This window comes from Peromyscus eremicus, chromosome 3, assembly GCF_949786415.1.
Source record: "Peromyscus eremicus chromosome 3, PerEre_H2_v1, whole genome shotgun sequence".
In the NCBI taxonomy this organism is placed as follows: domain Eukaryota; kingdom Metazoa; phylum Chordata; class Mammalia; order Rodentia; family Cricetidae; genus Peromyscus; species Peromyscus eremicus.
The window spans coordinates 58,544,545-58,557,352 of NC_081418.1; the positions used below are offsets into that span (position 1 = coordinate 58,544,545).

Genomic DNA, 12,808 nt, shown 5'->3' on the forward strand with positions numbered 1-12,808 from the left:
GCCACAAACAACCATCCCAAAACGCTAAGAAGTCAAGACCTCTGCACACATATTCTCTTGGGTGTAAGAAAGGCATTCTAGTGTAAATAATAGTCCATCCCTTCATCACTGTTCCTATCCACTCAAGTTCCTATCTCCTCTTTATCCACTCAGTGCCTATCATCATAATCCAATTCCCATGCTCCCTTAATGTCTTTGCTCTTTATTGAACAGGCCCTGCCATAAGCCATTCTCTGTGTTCGGTCTCTTTACTTGCTCTGCACCTACTCTTGAATCTAGCTGGAGAAAAACCTAGTCTTGACAACTCTCACTTCTGACACTTCAAGCTGCAGGGGTCCAGTGCTGCTGCTGACCCCAGCCCAGTGTCATCCCTACTCTCTTGGGTCAGTGTTTCATGCTTTCCCTCTCTCTCCAAACCTGCAGCAGTTTCTCCTCCATCTTCAATTCACTCCTGGCTGCACTGAGAAAACACAGGCAATGCAAGAAGCTGTCTCCACCTAAAACAGAGCATCTACTCACTTCCCAGCATCTGAGCCCATCTATCCTGCTCAGCTTCTAGTCAAAGCCAGCCCTGCACACAGGCACTGTGCCCCAGCTCTGCCAGCCTGGTCCAAGGCTTCTCTTCAGTAGCCTCATCTCTGTTTATTTTAAATCAAGGTGAAATTCACATGGCATGAAACTAAGTCTTCTAAAATGGGCAGTTCAGTGGTGTTCAGTCCATTCACAGTGCCGGCAACCATCTGTGATCCCTGGTTTCAAAGATGTTCTTCAACCCAGAAGAACACTTGCTGTATTAGCAATCACTTCCCACTCCCTTACACGCAATGCCCTGGAAACTACCAACCTGTTTTCTGTCCATGTGGATTTCCATTCCAGGTGTTTCATTAAAAATAGAATCATACTATACATAATTGTATTGTGTGGCTCCTTTTCTGTAGCATGACATTTTCAGGTTTTATCTATCCATGGATGGACATTTGGATTGCTTCCATACTTTTGTGAGGCTATTGTGAGTACTGCTCACAATACACAATATGAACATTTGTGAATAAGTATCTGAGTACCTGTTTTCAACTCTTTTACAGATATACTGGGGAGTGTGGTTCCTGGATTATGTGGTAATTCTATTTAAATTTTGTTGTGTATGGGTGCTTTGCCTGCACATATATAGTCTGTGTACCACATGTGTGCCTGTTACCAGTGTAGGCCAAAAAAGGGCATTGGAGTCCCAGGAACTAGAGTTACAGATGGATGTGAGCCACCATAGGGGTTCTGGGAATTGAACTCAGATCCTCTGAAACAGCATCCAGTGCTCTTAACCACTGAACCACCGGTCCAGCTCCCTATTTTGAGAAATCATGGTTTTCCATGACAATTGAGCCATCTTTTACTCCCAGTAGTCATGTGCAGAGCTCTTCATTTGTCCCCATGGTCTCCGCAGCCCGGTGGCCGAGCATCAGCAGCGTGCTGAGAAAGAAATGTTTCTCAGGCCACAGCTTCAGACCTCACTGGTGGTCAGCAGGAAGGAGGAAGTGCTGAAGTCTTAAGGAAGGGGTAAGTGGGAACCCAGGAAAAGGAAACCAGCCCTGGTACCTGCAGCCTCCACTGACTGACTGCAAGGCCGGGCTCTGTGTTTGCATCTTTATAACTCCAAGAGCTCAGAAGGGAGCTCCCTCCGACATTTCATTAGTCATTCTTTCAATTATGTTGAAATGAGAAATGAACACTCAGAGTTTGTCGCATCCTGGTCATCTACTTGAAAACACAGAGAAAGTTAAGACGCTGTCTTCTTTCTTCGAAGAGACTTCTTCCAAATAGAAGACCAAGCCAAAAATCATACAGCCACAGAAGTGGCAGGAGGCAGAGCAGAGGCCTGTGGGGCACAAGTACCCAACCTAGGGAATGAGGAGGAGATTCTGTGAGAGATGACAAGAGCTGCCAGAGGAAGGAGCCAGCTCCTCAGTCCTTGTCACAGTCACTGCTCTGTTGCTGTGAAGAGACACCATGACCAAGGCACCTCTTAGAAAAGCAAGCGTTTAGCTGGGGGCTGGCTGACAGTTTTCAGAGGCCAGGTCCACTACTGTCCTGACAAGGGGCACAGCACACACATGCTGCTGGAGCAGAAGCTGAGAGCCACATCCTGATCCTCAGACAGAGAGAGAGGAGAAAGAGAGAGAGATTGGGCCTGGTGTGGACTTTTCTAAACCTCAAAGTCCATCCCCAACGACATACTTCCTTCAACAAGGCCACACCTACTCCAACAAGGCCACACCTACTCCAACAAGGCCACGATCCTTCTCAAATAGTGCTACTCCCTGATGACTAAGCATTTAAATATATATAAGCCTATGTGGGCCATTCTTTTTTTAAGCCACAACAACCCCTCAGGTTCTTCTAGACTGGATTTCCTGAAGTGAGTGAGTCTTAGAATCACTCAGACTATCTGGGTCATAGCAGGAGTGACTAACTGTGACCTGGATGGACTTCACAGTGAACCCTCTGATGATTCTTTCCTGGGATATGGGTTCTTTCTATAGCTATCTGATCTGCCTTGGAAAAATCCAGAAAGAATTAGAATAAATGAAAGAAAAGCAGAAATGAATATGAGCAACAGCTTCTAATAAAAACAACAATTTAAAAAAAAACTTAGCAGGGAACACCCAGACTTGAACCGGGGACCTTATTGGTTAGAGGCCTAACACTCTACCCTCTAAGCTATAGCCCCTGTTCTGTGATAGGGGTCTACTAGGGGTGGCGGCAGAAGGAGGGTGTGGCCTTCCCATGTCTTGATGGATAATAAAAGGAGTTCTGAGAACCATCAGGAGGACAACATAGAATGAGGACACAAAGGGCCTCTACGGAGACAGCACTACTGTGACCTTTATCTCCACTACATGCATGTGTCCCCTTTTGCATATATTTGCACTTATATCAAAGTATCTTTCACAGTTATTTTTCAGAGTCAAATATTGTTTTAAAGCTTATCGTAAAAACCTGCCAATGCTTTGTATAGTCCCCCTGTCACCCACAGGCAGCTAATTTCCATACTTTTGGTTGTTTCCTCTGGTACTTTAGCATCTGTGGGATTAAGTGAGTATAGCTAGGTTGAAAGTAATCAAGTTTAGAAATCATTAGCATTCTTCGTAGACAAGCGGGTCACTTTCCAATACATCTATACCTCAATTCTGAGTTAAATCCTTTGTGTTATTGTGGTGAATAGTTAATAGTGAGTATGAATGCCATGCTAAGTAGGGCTAAGAATTTGTGTTGAACTGTTTGCTTTCTTGAGGGTAGTAGCAATCTTGCTTTATTTTTAATTGAGTGAAACTTCATATCTTTATTTTTATTTACTTATTTTTTTATTTATTCTTTGTGTCTTTCACATCATGCCTCCCAATCCCACCTATCTCCCTCCCCACCTCAAAATAAAACAAAATAAGGGGCTGGAGAGATGGCTCAGCAATTAAGAGCACTGGCTTCGCTGGGCAGTGGTGGCTCACGCCTTTAATCCCAGCACTCGGGAGGCAGAGCCAGGCGGATCTCTGTGAGTTCGAGGCTGGCCTGGGCTACCAAGTAAGTTCCAGGAAAGGCGCAAAGCTACACAGAGAAACCCTGTCTCGAAAAAAAAAAAAAAAAAAAAAAAAAAAAAAAAAAAAAAAAAGAGCACTGGCTGCTCTTCCAGATGACTCGGGTTCAATTCCCAGCACCCATGTGGTGGCTCACAACTGTCTGTAACTCCAATTCCAAAAGATCTGATACCCTCACACCAATGCATATAAAATAAAATTAAATAAATTATTTTTAAAAAATAAATAAAAATAAAAGTTAAGAGAAAAAAAGGAAAGAAAAAAGGAAGAAGGAAGAAATCGCATCATAGAAGCTGCAGTGTGACACAGTGAGTCACACAGTAAACCTCTTTATCCATATATTTTTACATGCAGACGTTTATTCAAAAGAATCACTGGTCTGGTTCGAGGCCCCTGGTCTCTGCTGCACCATGGAAGCTGGGCCCTCACTGGGACTCTTCCTGGACATTCTGTCACTGCCCTGGGTCCACAAAATGATCCCTCCCCTCCCTGTTTTCCAGCAGATCACAGATGGGGTGGATGTTGGAGTGGGCCAACACATAACCCTGGTTCTGGGCCTGGGTCGTTGCAAGGTTGACCAGCCCACCAGCTCTCCCCTGTCCTCACCACCAGGGTGGGCTCTCCAGGATTGCCCTGGCTAGTTAACCCCTTGCAGCAACGAACAAGCAGTGGGGCCAGATCTCCGGCTGTCATGTATCCTCAGGGTCGGTTCTCCCACACCTCTACCTTCAGGGCCAGCCCTACTGTGTTGCCCAGGTGAGATGTAGGGACCACTCTCCCAAGTGCTACAGCTGATGAGGGCAGGGACAGCTCTCCCACCTGCCTCAGGCGTTGATGGGTGACTAAGGGGGAGCATCTCTCCCTAGCCCATGCCACCTCAAGACAGATGAGTAATGGGGACAGCTCTCCCATGCTCACAACTTCGGGGTTGGCTCACCCACACCTCCGCTGACAGGGTTGGCTCTATTGTGCTGCCCAGGCAAGGTATAGGGCCTGCTCTCCCGAGTGCTGCAGCTGGTGAGGGGTTGGGTCAAGTCCCCCACTGCTGTAGGTGGTGAGGAGAGGAGAGGGAGAAGGGAATCTTTCCCTGATCCATGCCACCACCTGGCGTACAGGAGGGGTGTGACCTGCTCTCCCATTCTCATGCCCTCAGGACAAGCTCGCCCCTGCCAACGGGGTTAGCTCTACTATGCTGCCCAGGTGAGGTGTAGGACCCTCCCTCCTGAGTGCTTCAGCTGGTGAGGGGCAGGACCAGTTCTCCCTAGTGTTGCAGCCAGTGAGGGGCATGGCCAAATCTGTACAGCCCTATCCTCTCTGCCTTTGGTGGTATCGGGAGCCACAGATGTCAACAGAGACCATGGCTGCATCAGAGCGTGAACCCAGACATGGGCCCCAGCAGTAGCCGAGGCCCAGATGTCACCTGGCCCTGGGTGGCAATGAAGCCACCCACCTCAGCCCGTTCCTCACCTCTGTCACCTCTTCAGATATGCCTCTGTCCACAGGATGTGAACCATTTTCTCTCTCTCCTCCATATCACTCCGTTGCTCACCACAGCAGTGCCTGTCTGGTGCCCCGAGGAGCAGGGTAGGCCAGTGTTTTCTTCTCAGAGCCTGGTGCAGATTGACCCAGGCCCACATGTGGGTCTCCTTGTCCTGCTTAGACTGTCATGGCCCTGGGCAGGACCATACTTCCTCATCACAAAGAGATCATAAGAGTGCCCAACTGCCCCAAGCCTAGCTGGTGTGGAGGTGTTGCTGGAGACCTCTCGGGAGCCTGGGCTAGAAAGCACGGCTGCGATCCATTGAGTTCGCCAGGCCTAGCTGCACGGTGTGGGGCAGAGGTGGTGCTCTTGCTTTGTTTTCTTGAAATAGCTATAGTTTTCATGAACTTTGACTTCTCTCTACATCTTTCAGAACAAATCTCTACATGTGGGTCATCAGATACGAACACTTCTATTCTTTTTTCAGTAGGACCGGAACTCCCTCACCCTCACCAGGGCATTCTTTGTTCCTACATCTCTCCCGTGTGGTCCTCGCTTTGCGACATTTCTAGTCTTCAATCTCTCTCTCTCTCTCTCTCTCTCTCTCTCTCTCTCTCTCTCTCTCTCTCTCTGTGTGTGTGTGTGTGTGTGTGTGTGTGTGTGAGAGAGAGAGAGAGAGAGAGAGAGAGAGAGAGAGAGAGAGAGAGAGAGAGGAGAGAGGTAGGTGCAAAATGGAAGGGACTTAAGGAAGCACATCTGAGGTTGTCCTCTGTCCTCTGCACACACATACACCAAAAAGAGGAAAAAGAAGGAAAGGAATGACTGTGTTGAAATAAGTGAACACAGGTGAGTGGGGTGGGACAGGTGTGAAGAGGACAGTCACTGATCAGGAGGGGACTTAATGAGCTCTGAGAGCAGGACCAGAGGGGCCACTGGCTGCGGTCCGAAGGCATTGTTAATATTTCTGGAACCACAGTAAGGATACGGAAGCCCTGTGCTGGAGTCTGAGCAGCTGAACTCCTAAGCAATGACGTTAGAGAATTCTGGCAGGCCTCAGCCACGCTTTCAGGAAGAGACTCAGTAGTGTCACCGTGTTTAGGTAGCATCTTTCCGTACCCTTTGAACTCTCTCGCTGGATGAGTTATTTTCATGTCGCTATAACAAACTACCCGACAAAAGCAAGCTAAGGGAGAGGGTTTCTTGTGGCTCGCAGTCTGAGCGGACACAGCCCACCACGCCGGGAAAGGCAGGGCAGAGGGAACATGAGGAGGCTGGACGCGTTAGCTCCACAAACAAGAAGCAGGGAGATGCACGCTAATGCTCAGCTCACTATGGCGCTCCCACACTCAGGACGAGTCTTCCTGCCTCGGTTCAACCCTCTTAAACACTGAGACTAGAACGTGAGAGAATGGAAGGAAGGAAGGAAGGAAGGAAGGAAGGAAGGAAGGAAGGAAGGAAGGAAGGAAGGAAGGATGCCCTTGTAAAGTTCAACCTTGCAGGCCCAGCGCAGACCTAACCAATGAGAATGCCTGGGGATGGGATCAGGCACATATCACCAGACGCCCAGACCATTCTGGAATTCACACACATTTGACAACTTCCATTTCCAGTCTGCACTTCTATGCTGTACACCTAAAGAAAGACTAGGACAGACTTCGCTTAGAACATGATTCTGGCTGGACATAGTGGCACTCGCCTTTAATCACAGCACCTGGGAGGCAGAGGCATATGGGTCTCTACGAGTTCGAGGTCAGCCTGGTCTACACAGTGAATTCTAGGACATCCATAGCTACATAGTGAGACCCCGTCTCAAACAAATAAAACAACAATGAAAACATGATCATGTTCTAAAACCATATTTCTAGTTCTGGAACATTCCATTGCCCCAATCAAGATAGACTGGACTCCTTCCTGTCTATTCTGACAGTTTCCCTCCCACCACTCTCCGTAAGGGCCCCTCAACCCAGAGATAAAATGAGTCGAGCTGAGGGTGCACTGGTAATTTATGCAGGACACTAAAACCAACCTTCCTCAGAGGTGTCTGGAGCTGAACTTGGACCTCTTGTCCTGCAGTCAAATGTTCTACCTGAGCTCTGCCCCCTGTCCTTCTGGAAGTGCCTAATAAATACCTTTTGAGTCACATTGCAAACCACACTCAGTACCCACACCCACATGAACTGAAATTTGTCCTAACTCTCAGAAAGTTCTAATAGTACAAAATGTTGCCCCACAGAAAGATAGTGTCCCTTGGTCCTTTTCCTCCATACGGCCCTTGTCCTTTCATTGGGCCCAGAAGCCTTCTTTGCATAACATCGTCTATCTCACCTATTTTTGGTTTTGCTTTATTTTATTTCGTTTGTCACAGTCAAAATTTATTTCAATGAAAACATTCAGACTAACCAAAATAGTACCATAATTTCTTGTAATACATAAATATTTAGTGTAAAGCTTTGAAATCTAGATATCTAACTTTTAAGCAACATACCATATATTTCTCCAAAGTAATGTCTGTTTAACAAAACACAAGGCAACATTATCTGTGAACTGCCTTACTCTCAATGAGAACTAAATTATCACAAGCTATTCAGACCAAACAAACATGGATCTGTCTTTATGAACTCAGCACAGCCCAAAGTTACCTGAGGGAGCCTCTGGTGGGAGAGTGCATCAATCACACTGGCCTTTGGGGAATGTCTATGGGGCGTTTTATTGATGGCTAATTGACACAGGAGGGTCCAGCTCACTGAGGGGCACGCTCTCCAGGCAGGAGGCCCTGGGATATACATGAAAGCTAGCAGAGCAGGAGCAAGAGAGCAAGCCAGTTAGCAGCTTCCCCTCAGCCCCTTGTGGGAGCTTAGAAGACAGTTCTGCTGAGAGACATGCGGACAATAGAGGCCAGACTTGTGAAGTTTCAGAGGCAAGCAAAGACTCTGTCAGGGCCACTTGTGTGATATTTTGGATTTAAGGATCTGTGGTTGTAGTTAGCTGTAGCTAAGAAGTCAGATGTGAATAAGAAAAGACGAGCATCTGGGGACTTGAGAGATGGCTCAGAGGTTAAGAGCACTGGGTGCTCTTCCAGAGGTCCGGAATTCAATTCCCAGCATCCACATGGTGGCTCACAACCATCTGTAGTGAAATCAGGCACCCTCTTCTGATGTGCAGGTGTACACACAGATACATAAAATAAATAAATAAATCTTTTAAAAAAAAAAAGAAAGAAAGAAAGAAAAGATCAGCATCATCGTGGCATCCAGTTAGCTGTGCACACTGGCCCACACTGTTTTCTATTAGTTCTAGAAAATAGGACCACACTTATTTATTTATTTGTATAATATTTTAAGGATCTATCTCTGTATCCCGCCTTGCCTGCAACTCACTATGTAGACCAGGCTGGCCTCAAACTCATAGAGAGCTGCCTGCCTCTGCCTCTCAAGTGCTGGGATTTAAGGAATCATCACCATGCCTGGATAGGTTCAGACTTTTAAAAACTTATAGATGGGCCGGGCGGTGGTGGCGCACGCCTTTAATCCCAGCACTCGGGAGGCAGAGCCAGGCGGATCTCTGTGAGTTCGAGGCCAGCCTGGACTACCAAGTGAGTCCCAGGAAAGGCACAAAGCTACACAGAGAAACCCTGTCTCGAAAAAACAAAAAAAAAAAACAAAAAAAAAAAAAACCCCACAAACAAAAAACTTATAGATGGGTCTAAAGATGGCTCAATTGTTAAAAGCATTTGTTGCTCTTGCAGAAGACCCAGGTTCAGTTCCCAGTACCCACATGATAGCTCACAACTGTCTGTAACTCCAGTTCCAGGGGATCTGACACGCTCTTCTGACCAACCTGGGCACCAGGCACACATGTGGTAAATATATATACATGCAAACAAAATGCTCACAAAATAAAAGAAATAAATATTTTTAAAACCTTATTTCTTGTTTAGTTAGTTATTAGGTAGCTTCTCTATACAAGTGTGTTGTGTTTTGTAAGGAACTGGTATAGCAAATGAGTGGACATGTGTTTATTCACTTGAGTGCCAAGGAAGCCCATGGGTGAAGTGCATCGTGATGTTTTCTAAAAGTGCAATGCAGATATGCACTTACCCACCATCATTGGAGCAGAAGACACGTCACAAGCTCTGACATGCACAGGCAGTTATTCCAAATGGGAATAACTAACACAGTTGCTTAAAGAAAAAAAAAAAGAACCAAAGTCAAGAAAAAAAATGTTAAAGAATAAGAATATCTCCTCTTTACAAAGACATAAGGTACAACACAAAATATGACCTTTTATGTTTTGCAAAAACCTGGTAAGAAAAGAGAACCCAGGTCACTTCAAATGAAGATCAGAAGACCAATTCCACCCTTTCCCAGGAGAATTAGTGGAGAGAAAAGAAGGATCAAGAAAAGGAAAAGAGCTGAGAAAGCAGTTGTCCCTGGAAGATGCTGGTGTGGTCTGGTTATCCCTGTTGCGAGTATAAGCATACACAGACACTGTTGACTGCAAAGGTTAAGAACGCGGGTGCTGAGTGGCACGGGCTGAGGAGACATCCAGGAAGCTCTGCAGTGCTGTTTCTCACCTCTGTGGTCCAGAGACCACTGGGAAGCTTTTATGGTGCGTGGGTCCCATTCAGGATATTCTGATTTAATTGGTCTGGGTGAGGCCTGGGAAAGGAAACTTTTATAGACTCCTGAGGTGCTCCTAATGTGTATTTGGGGTTCAAAACCACCACATTAAAGCCTCACCATGTACTGGCTCTGGAAAAAGAAAATATATCATAGTATCTGCTAAGGAAGAAGAACTTGAAATTCCAGCATCAATTTCACTGGCTAGAGCTAGTGGTGGGGCTTTGAAGACAGCTCAGTGGGAAAGGTGCCCTGCCCAGTGAGCACTAAAAACTGAGCTCAAATCTCCAGACCCCGTGTAAAAAAAAAACAAAAAACAAAAACAAAAACAAAAAAACCATGGAGAGGTATAGCGTGCCTGGTAACCCAGCACTGGGAGACAGGCACAGGAAGACAAAGACAGAGAGAATGGAGCTAGGAGGATTGGGGGACAGCTTGCTGGCCACCCAGTCTAGTGAAGGTTCAAGGAAGGAGGATGGGGTGTCTGTACAGTCAACCAGTAAACTCTAGGGGCAGTACAAGACCATGTCTCAAAAGCAATGTGGGTGCCTACGCCCGATACACAAAAACCAGGGGGCACCTGGATTTGAACCAGGGACCTCTTGATCTGCAGTCAAATGCTCTACCCCTGAGCTATACCCCCTTCTACTCATATGGAGTCTAATTAACATCTTTTACTCCTAGAGTCACACCCATATCCCTTGTAACCTGTTTATTGACATTACAGGATGGAGATCTCAGGCGCACCAATCCCGAGTTAAAGGAAACCTATCTTCTGATGTGTACCAAAAGGCAGGGTCACTCCCCTGGAAGTCTACAGCTGTGTCATCTCCACAAACCCCTAGGGCCAGCTACTACCTAGAGAAGCATGGACCTGTCTGCTAGAATGGTCCTTAGAGTCAAAGCCAGAGCCCACCATGATGGAGACCTATAAACAGCAACAATAGGACTGAAGTATCTATCCTGTCACACAGATGACAAAGTCAAGCCTGACCCACCTGCACCAATACACAGAGTCCATGGCACTTCCTACACAACTGCAGACTAGGATACATGAGGGCCTCTCCAGTTTCCTCTTCAGCTAAAACAGATAAATGTGATGGAAAATGAGCTCCTCAAAGAAACAGTCAAAGGCATCTCCCAGCTTGCAAAAGGACAGATAGTAGCATATAGATCAAGACCGGGAAATGCTACCAGCAATGAGTCCCATCTAACTCAGATCTGACAGCCAGTGGACAAAGCCCTATCCCATCTAGAAAAAATGCACTTCCCTTAGTACCATTCTCTCTCTCTCTCTCTCTCTCTCTCTCTCTCTCTCTCTCTCTCTCTTTCTCTCTCTCTCTCTCCAACCCATCTTTTTTTCTTAAGGAAGGAAATTTCTTCTTCTACCCACAGGCCTCCCTTGGTGTCCTGGCCACCTTCTCATGAGGTGGCCCAGAAGCCTCTCCTCTGCTTACCCAGCCTGAGAGACAGAGGGATGCTGCCTTCTGCATGGAATTCTATGGGGCCATTGAAATTATCTGGCTCTCTCCCATCAGCAACAGGATACACTGCCAAGCACTGTGGAAAGGACCTTTGAGGCTGTAAAAGTTCAAAGAACTCCATGGAAGTAGGGGCAGAGGGAGGAAGGCTGCAGTCTGTGGCCAGAAATTGAGGGCTGAGCAGTAGACAGCTCGGGGTCCAGCACAGCAGCACTGTGAGAAGTGTTTCCTAGGGTACAGCCTCAAGCCCCACAGATGGGAGCAGTAAGTAAAGCTACAGCCTGTGTCACATCTGGAAGGAGGAAGAGCTAAGATCTTAAGGAGGGACGAGTGGGAAGCCAGGAAAAAGAAAACCAGCCGTGGGACCTGAAGCTGACTGATGCGTTCAGGACCTGTGTTTACAGTTTTAAGTTGGAGCCTGTACAATGCTACAGGCCCCTGGCTTTTTGGAATAAAAGAAACATTTTTAAAATTTATATTCTTTTATGTATAGAAATGTTTGCCTGTATATGTGTCTGCACAAAGTGTGTGTGTGTGTGTGTGTGTGTGTGTGTGTTGCCCACAGAGGCCAGAAGAAGGCATTGGATCTCAAAGAACTAGAGTTACAGACAGGTGTGAGCTACCATGTAGGTGCTGGGAACTGAACTCAGGTCCTCTGGGAGAGCAGTCAGTGGTCCTAACCTCTGAGCCATGTTCCAGCCCTGAAGATGGTCTTTATCTGCAGTCACCCAGCTGTGCAATAGAACCTCAGAATTACCAGAACTACTCTCTCCTAATGGTACCTACTCATGATGTGAAGTCATTTTAAGATCGCTGCCTTTTTCTTTATGGTAATGTGTACTCTTTGTTCAATTTAAGCATCTTTTTTTTAATTTCCTGTATTACTCCCCTAAACCTTGTTGGGTTGACTGCCACTTTGTTTCTTTCTTTTTCTTTTTCTTTTTCTTTTTTTTCTTGTGGTTTTTTGAGACAGGGTTTCTCTGTGTAGCTTTGTGCCTTTCCTGGAACTCACTTTGTAGACCAGGCTGGCCTTGAACTCACAGAGATCCGCCTGCCTCTGCCTCCCAAGTGCTGGGATTAAAGGCGTGTGCCACCACTGCCCAGCATGCCACTTTGTTTCTGAACTGTCTTTAGTATGTAGTGTGAGGCAGAGGTCTGGATTCATAGGCTTCTTTCCTTTCTATATGGACCCAACTGCCAATTCCCTTTGTTGGACAGCTCCACCCTCCTCAGCTACCTCAGTTTCTCCAGTGCTCAGCAAACTGCCTTTGCCATTAACCATTTGTCTGTATCAATTTTTTTGTCACTGTGACAAATACCCGAAGAAACCACTGGAAAGATGAAAGGCTTACTTCTACCAGAAGGCACTATGCAAGCTTCCAAGGGATGGAAGCAACCGATAGTCCTACATGGCACAATAACTCTAAAAGTACAACAGTGGCAATAACCAACAGCTCTCTAAATGGACTTACAGCCGGCTCAACAAAAGGGAACTTATTCCTGTTACTGGAAACCCAGCCAACTCCCTGGGGCCAGAGAAGTCATGGATCTCATAAGAGAACCTATGAATGCTACTTTACTAAACTAGCATAATCCCTGACTATGTTCTAAATATTTATCCTTATACCCAAGAGTAAGTGC

The 12,808-nt window shown here is 46.5% G+C and overlaps 1 non-coding gene across 1 annotated transcript; it reads right to left on the bottom strand.

Annotated features, from left to right (window-relative positions):
• Positions 1-10,257: 10,257 nt before the first annotated feature.
• Trnac-gca (transfer RNA cysteine (anticodon GCA)) lies at positions 10,258-10,329 on the bottom strand. The gene has a single exon. It is a non-coding gene; the product is annotated as a tRNA-Cys (tRNA).
• Positions 10,330-12,808: the final 2,479 nt, after the last annotated feature.